The following is a 7,242-nucleotide window of genomic DNA, read 5'->3' as shown; positions in this document are numbered from 1 at the left end:
TTCAAGGTGTTCACATTAATGTATAAAGCCCTAAATTACCTATAAAGCCCTAAACAGCTTAGGACCAGGATACCTAAAGGAATGCCTAGTGCCTATTAGCCCTCCTGCCCCCTGAGATTGGCAACTGAAGCCCTCCTCCGGGAATCTTCTGTGAATGATATTAGGAGGGTGAGTACCCGGAGGAGGGCCTTCTCTGCAGTGGCACCCTGTCTATGGAATGCGCTCCCCAGAGAGGTCTGCCTGGCGCTGTCATTATATGTTTTTCGGTGCCAGGTCAAGACCTTTTTATTTAATCAATATTTTAATAAGTTTTAATATTGAATTGTATTATTGTATTTTATTAATTGCAGCCAGAGTGGGTTGTCAATTTATTTATGCTGTTAGCTGTCCAGAGACATTAGAAATTGGACGGCATACAAATTTTATAAATAAATAAATGGTTTAGGGCCTGGATAGCTAAAGGAGCATCTCCTCCTATATACACCTACCCTGACTCTAAGGTCATCTATTGAGGTCCTTCTCCAGAGCCATCTTTAAAAGAGGTAAGGAAGGTGGCCAAGAGGGGAAGGGTCTTCTCGGCTGTGGCACCCCAATTATGGATCCAGTTCTTCAGGGAGTTGTTCCTGGCACTGACTATACATTTTGGCACCAGGTCAAACCCTTTTTATTTTCTCTACATTTTTACACTTGATATTGTTATTTGATTTTATATTGGATTCTATCTATATGGTCACTGGCATTCTGTGAATTGGTATCACTTTTGTGTTATGCATTATTATCACTATTGTTATTGTTGATTATGATGTTATACTTTAATGCAGGGGTCTCAAACGTGCGGCCCGCGGGCCAATTGCCGGGAGGGGCGGGGCATGGGGGAGGGGCCCTCCAGCCTTCAAAGTGCCGGCGGCGCCCGGCCGGCCTCCGGGAGCGACGCGGGATGAGCGGCCCACCACCCCCGCGGTGGTGGAATCCTTGATGCGGCCCAGCCTCACCCAGACTACCCCCAGGTAAGTTGAGTTTGAGATCCCTGCTTTAATGCATGTTTAATTGTCCCATAGATATGAACATATGTATCTTATGTTTTTTAGACAGCTTTTAACTTTTTGTGCACCATTCTGAGAGCTTTTGCTAATTGATTTATTTCAGGGTTTTATAAACTGTCCAATCAATAAACACACACACACAGCTGCCTAGATTGGTCTGGGAATACACTCTGCTATTAACTGACTCAGGAGTAAATAATGTTACTTTTGTGCAAGCCAAGGGGACCTTTAACAGAATCACTTAAGTCACATCATCAACCTTTCCAGATGTCTTCCTTGACATATTTTTGGATTATAACTACCACTTTCAGTAGCAAAGAGATTTCTGCTAAAAGCCAGTTAAGCAGCTTAGAAAGGAAAGCCTAAGAAGTTTTGGTAGCAGCTGCTTTTTCAGTTTGCCCCCAAGCCTAAGCTGTTCTTGCTCTGCTTCTTTGTGGATGGATCACCTGAGCCGTCCTGCCCAATCACATAATGAATAGAATGAGCCTGGATGCTACATAGCCAATCAGAATTGACTATGTAAAAATTGCACTGAAGGCAAGATAAACAAGCAATCCTTTATGAGCATCTTTTGCCAGTGCTGAACATTTTGTGCAAAGCATTGGATCATAATGTTAAAACAGAATTGGGGTTCGTTCAGGGCTAAAGGTGGGCATGAATGTATTCTCCGTCTCCTTCCCATGGCTGGAAGGCAGGAGCTTTTCCACTGTGCTACATTTTGGAAACTTAGTATGAGGTCAGGGGCAAGAATTTATACCTTGGGAGAGGAGGCAGGAGGGCCCTGGTAGTGTCTTTTTATTTTTTTGTGGGATGGTTAGCCCAATGATTATTTGTCAACGCAAGGTTATGCCTTTGTTACTGCTAAAAAAACAATTTTCTAGGATTGCTCAGAAATTTCTGCTCCAACTTCACAGACTTATCAGCAAGCCAGAGAAGAAGGGGCACTGGGGGGATTTTTGGAGATGAAATTCAGGGGTATGGTACAAGCTGCCTCTGCTCAGATCTGCCCTCTATGTCTGCCATTTTTCTTCCTAAAGTCCCTGGATGGGGGCAATGAGATAGTGTCACTAATGGCTTTTGCCAGGAAGGAGCAGAGGCATCTGGGCTGACAAATGGTTCCTGCAAGACCTCTAATATTTCCCAGGGGATTTCAGGGTCCTCCTTTGCCTAGCACCGTGCCCCACAAATTCAGATTCTTTATGGAAAATATTTCTCTCGGACCTTGCCCAGACTTAGGAAAGATGGCTCTTCTAGCAATCATGATAACAGGTAAAGGAGAAGCTTGGACAGAGTGGATCTGGCAATCCTTGCCTATCTCCTGGAAAAGTCCAAGTCAGACTGTTGTAACATTCTGTATACTGGTCTCCTCTTGAAGACTGCTCTTTCAGAGCTCCTGTATGGTGACAATTATCCTCATCTTCCTCAAAATCCACTTCCTTCATAAAGTCTCTAAGGGGGAGAAATTATTCATGTACCCTAAAGTTATTTATTTACTTACCTATAGGTAATGTAATGTAATGTAAGTAATGCAATCCACAATGAAACCTAATGAATAAATGTTCATTATTAGAATGGGAGGGAGCCAATGCTAAGAAGACCCTTCTCCCTCAGCACACCCGCCTGTCTGCTTTTACACTAGGCTTCCAGTATTGATCAGAGAGTGTGGGAAAGCTGATATCGGTGAAATGATCCTTCAAGTAATCTGGACCTAAGGGTGAATGCCAGCATTTTAAATTCAAAAGACACTGCACAAGTGGGATGGCGTAACTTGGTGTCCTACAACAGCAGCGGGGTGGACCTGATGGCCTTCATGGCCCCTTCCAACTCTACTATTATATGATTCTGTGAAATGGAGTCTCAAAATTCACTGGCAAACCAATACAACTGGAGGGGACACACGATCTGGCCATCAAGTCCCTATCAGAACTTGGGCTGACCTGTTTTGTACTATCTGAAGTCCCTGTACTGGCAAACTCACGAATAAGACATCATGGTAATCCAGTCATGATGTCACTTCAGCATGGGCAATTGAAGTGAGGCCTTTTACTCTCCAGGTAGGGTTCTGCTTAGTGCACCAGCTGCGGCTGGCGAAGGCACTCCAGATGACTCCTCCAATCTGAGCTTCCCCATTAAGTGCCAGGCCCAAGAGAAATCCCAAATGGCCTATCTGGTCTTTGAAGAGGAGTGTCAACTCATCTGTCACAGGCTGCAAGCCTCCATCAAGAATAGCCGGTTTCCCTACCCAGAATATCTCTAGGTTATTCACTCTTATTCCTCCCCAAATTGCCTCCAGACATCAGTACCAGAGCCTCCCTGGGATGAGTAGATGGAAACAAAGGGCAGAGCAGAGTGTCACTGGCATATTGCTGCCACCTCAGCACAAACTTCCAAATAGCAGTTTCACGAAGATATTCACAAGCATACAGGGCATCATGGACCTTTTGCAGCCAGCACAGGCCTTTGTACTCCAAGAGCATCTTGGGCTTCTAGTCATGACCCCTAACCCTAACCCATACTACCTTCTCAGATCAATCCTTCAAGAAGGACTGAAACCATCACAACACTGCCTCTCCCAAGCCCAACCCAGGTGGACAGCCCAAAAGGAGGCCACAGCCAGGGGTACTGAAAGCCAGTGAGAAGTCCAGGAGAACCAATGGGATTGTATTCCCTGTCTTTATTCCCCCTACATTGAGCATCCACCAGGGTGCTGAAACCAGTCTGGAATACATGGATTTGGAATACATGGAATCAACAACTTCCAAAATACAAGCATGTTCTTTCTTTGTTTTTCTCCTTCCTCTATTTCCATTTTGTTCCATATTGTAAGCTCTTTTGGGGTGGGGACATTGTCTCTGTGAAGCAGTATGCAGACTGATGGTGCCATATAAATACATATAGCAGAATTGTAGAGTTGGAAAATGCACAAAATGAGGCAAACCAAAAGATCAAGGGTCTGGGGCAGTTCCCCCGTGAGGAAAGGTTACAGCTTCTGGATTGTTTAGCATACCACAGAGGTGAGTAAGGGAAGATATGACAGAGATGTACAAAATTATGCACAGTGTGGAGAAAGTCAATAGGGTGACGCTTTCTCCCTCATAACACTAGAGCACTCCTGGCACAGATGGCACTCCAGAATCCTATGGACAGCTCTCAATAGCTTCATAGCTATACAAAACAATATTGGGAACAAATACCATACCGGGAACAGGTGCCTGGGGCTCAGAGCCAGATGCTACTCGTTGGGAACTTTCTATAGGTATTTAATTAATTTATTTATATTTCGATTCATATCCTGCCTTTTTCCTACAAAGGGCTCAAGGCAGCTTACATCTCCTCCTCCATCTTCTCCCCACAACAACAACCCTGTGAGGTAGGTTGGGCTGAGAGTCTGTGACTGGCCCAAAGTCACCCAGTTGGTTCCATGGCTGAGCAGGGACTAGAACCCAGATCGTCTGAGTCCCAGTCCCATGCTCTTAACCACTACACCACACTGGCTCTCAGGTAGGTGTGGAACCATTACAGTACAATGCCCCTGATACCCATCCTGCAAAGCTAGCTCAGGATTGCACTGTGGTCAATGGTATCAAAAGCTGTGGAGTACAGAAGGTCCCACCCATTAATCCCATCTTGATGCATCATGCCAGCAAAGGGTGCTCTGAGGCACTGCAGAGGGATGCAAAGAGTTCATGGGCTGACCTGAGTCATGTAGGGAAGCTGGCTTTGGACACAGCTGGTGCTGTACCAGGGGAAAACGTGGCCCTTTCTCTGCAACTAGAGAGCAAATGGATCTCTCTGGGCATGCCTTGGATACACAGGTGGAGGGGATTTCCTAGGTTGAACTCTTCTGCACCCTGAGTTCACTCCCTATTTCTTTAGTTATGGAATTCAGCTTCAGAAGGACAGACTGCAAGTTTCTCCATGAACTGGGATACTAGGACAAAGAGAAGAGCAGGGAGACTTTAACCCTTTGCACCTGCTGTGGCCCCTACCTAGATGCCCTTCATTTATATTTCCCAAAAAGCATCTGATTGTAATGTAGATTGAAGGCATGAGCCAAAGGATTAAACTCCCTGATCCCCCACACTATGGTCCTGTGCTTATTTTGAAATGGGGGGGGGGGTGGTAACAACATATTAAAGTAATATGCAATTTGATCCTGTGGGAATTTGGATAGGGTGGGTTGCTATGGAACCTATAGGCCTACTTGAAAGAAAGCAGATTCAGAAACATTGGGAAGCAGGTAGGAAAGCTCATGCTGGAATTCCCATTTAAAAATCTAGGAAAATAACATAATAAAAATCCCACCTGATTAAGTCTTTAATTTAGGATTTCTCATGGTGAAGTAAAAGCCACTAATAAATATTCTTTTTGCAGGATCAAGCCTAAAGTTTCCCATGTACACTAAATATTATGAATCTTGCTGAAGATTAAAACACTTTGTAAATCCAGCTGATGGGATGGAATGTGTGTTGATATACTTCACAACATGCAAGAGTAGGTTTCTGAAGTCCCATACTTTGGCTTTGTAGCAAATTATAAATGGACAAAGCAATTAAAAAATAAATCAGAATAGGGCATTTAATCTATTAATAAACCAAGAATTGATTAAGCAACTTTGGTACAATATCGAGAAGAAAAATCTGAGTTAGTGATTGTTATTTCTGGGCAATAGGATACATAAAATTCTTTGTGAGAAAGAAGACAGGTGGATTTTAAGGTTAAATACAATGATACCTTCTGGCCTTAATTGGTCTCCTGACCTTGAAACGTAGCTTCTATAAACAGTTGTTTCTAATTAGGACTTGATATAATGACTCAACTTCCACTTGATTCATTGCAATACAGGGGATAGAATAACAGCGTCTATCAAAGTAGGTTATACTGAGTAAGTATATTGTTTTCCTAGGAGATGTTAAGAACTATATGTTATACTTTTGCATTTGGAGGTTTGGGGTTTTATTATAGCTTTACTTTTTATTTATCAAGATGGCTGTATTGACTTAAGCATGGTGGATTTATATCCCTATGTATAAATATACATGGATATATTTAAATCTTAAAGCACTGTATCTCTCTTCTATGAATATCCCTGAAGTAGGTTTCATTTTATCTGAAATACACCAGAATAATTCAGCTCTTGTAAACAAACACTTCTTGTTTATCTTCCCCCACTGCTTTTGATTTTGTTGAGTAATTTTGGAATTTCCCACGTACGTGGTTTTTGATTCTGAGAAGATTTCTTACACATTCTTGAAGGCATAGTGAATACAAACTTGGAGTCTTTGGAGACAGCCAAAAGTGAACAAAAACTTCCTCTGAAAATTGGCAGTTTCAATGGCCAGTTTGGCAGCTGTTTGTTGTAAGAGACTTGGTGGAGAAGAAAAATGAAAAGCCAAAGTGATAGGTTTCTGCTGCTAATAGAAATGTTATGGCACAACTCTGGGCCAGCAAGAAGCTGGAAGTCCACTTTCTGCTGCAGGGACAGCCCTACCAGAGGAAACAGCCTTTGGCAGCAAATGTTGCAAGGCCTTTTTTTCAGGAAAACTTTGGCAAACTTCAGTTCTTACTATAACAGAAATGGGGAATTCTTTAGCCCTCCCACTATGACAGAGATCTTGTTGGACTACATTTCTATTGTCCCACTCACTGGCCATGTTGTGGACTTGATGGGAATTGTAATCCAACAACATGTGGAGGGACATAGTTTCTCCATCCCTCCTTATGGTGCTTGTACAAGCTGAGACCTAAAAAGCCTTGGCAGCAATAAGCATGGCTTCATTTCAAGGGGAACACTTAGTTCAAGCCAATACATGTAGTGAAGCCTGTCCGCTATTTAGAGCCACTCAAAAGCACAGTAGTGGGGTAATAGCGGTTAGAACTTGTGCAATGTCACAAACCGGGGCTTCTTTCTGCTGAGCTAATAACAAAGGGCTAGGCTGTGTCCTGGAACTATCTCCAGCATTTTATAAAGAAAGGAGTGGATTACAAGTGGAGCCTGCAAACTTAATCTGATTTACTGGGGCGGGGGGGAGAGAGATCAATTGTGAAATACTGATTACATTTTCTTGTAAGAAAGCATGGGGTAGGATGGCTCTAGACCAGGGGTCTCAAACGCGCAGCCCGCGGGCCAATTGCGGGGAGGGGCAGGGCACGGGGGAGGGGCCCTGCGGCCTTCAAAGCGCCGGCGGCGCCCGGGCCG

General features: G+C 43.7%; 1 protein-coding gene across 1 annotated transcript in view; it reads left to right on the top strand.

Moving 5' to 3' along the window:
• The window catches only part of LOC123023919 (leukemia inhibitory factor receptor-like), a 30,130-nt gene that overhangs the window by 19,607 nt on the left and 3,281 nt on the right, over positions 1-7,242 (top strand). The window lies entirely within an intron of this gene.

This window comes from Varanus komodoensis, unplaced genomic scaffold (genome assembly GCF_004798865.1).
Source record: "Varanus komodoensis strain SLA01 unplaced genomic scaffold, ASM479886v1 scaffold22, whole genome shotgun sequence".
Lineage (NCBI taxonomy): Eukaryota > Metazoa > Chordata > Lepidosauria > Squamata > Varanidae > Varanus > Varanus komodoensis.
Note: the sequence above shows the minus strand (reverse complement) of the source record. Positions and strands in the feature narration are given on the sequence as shown.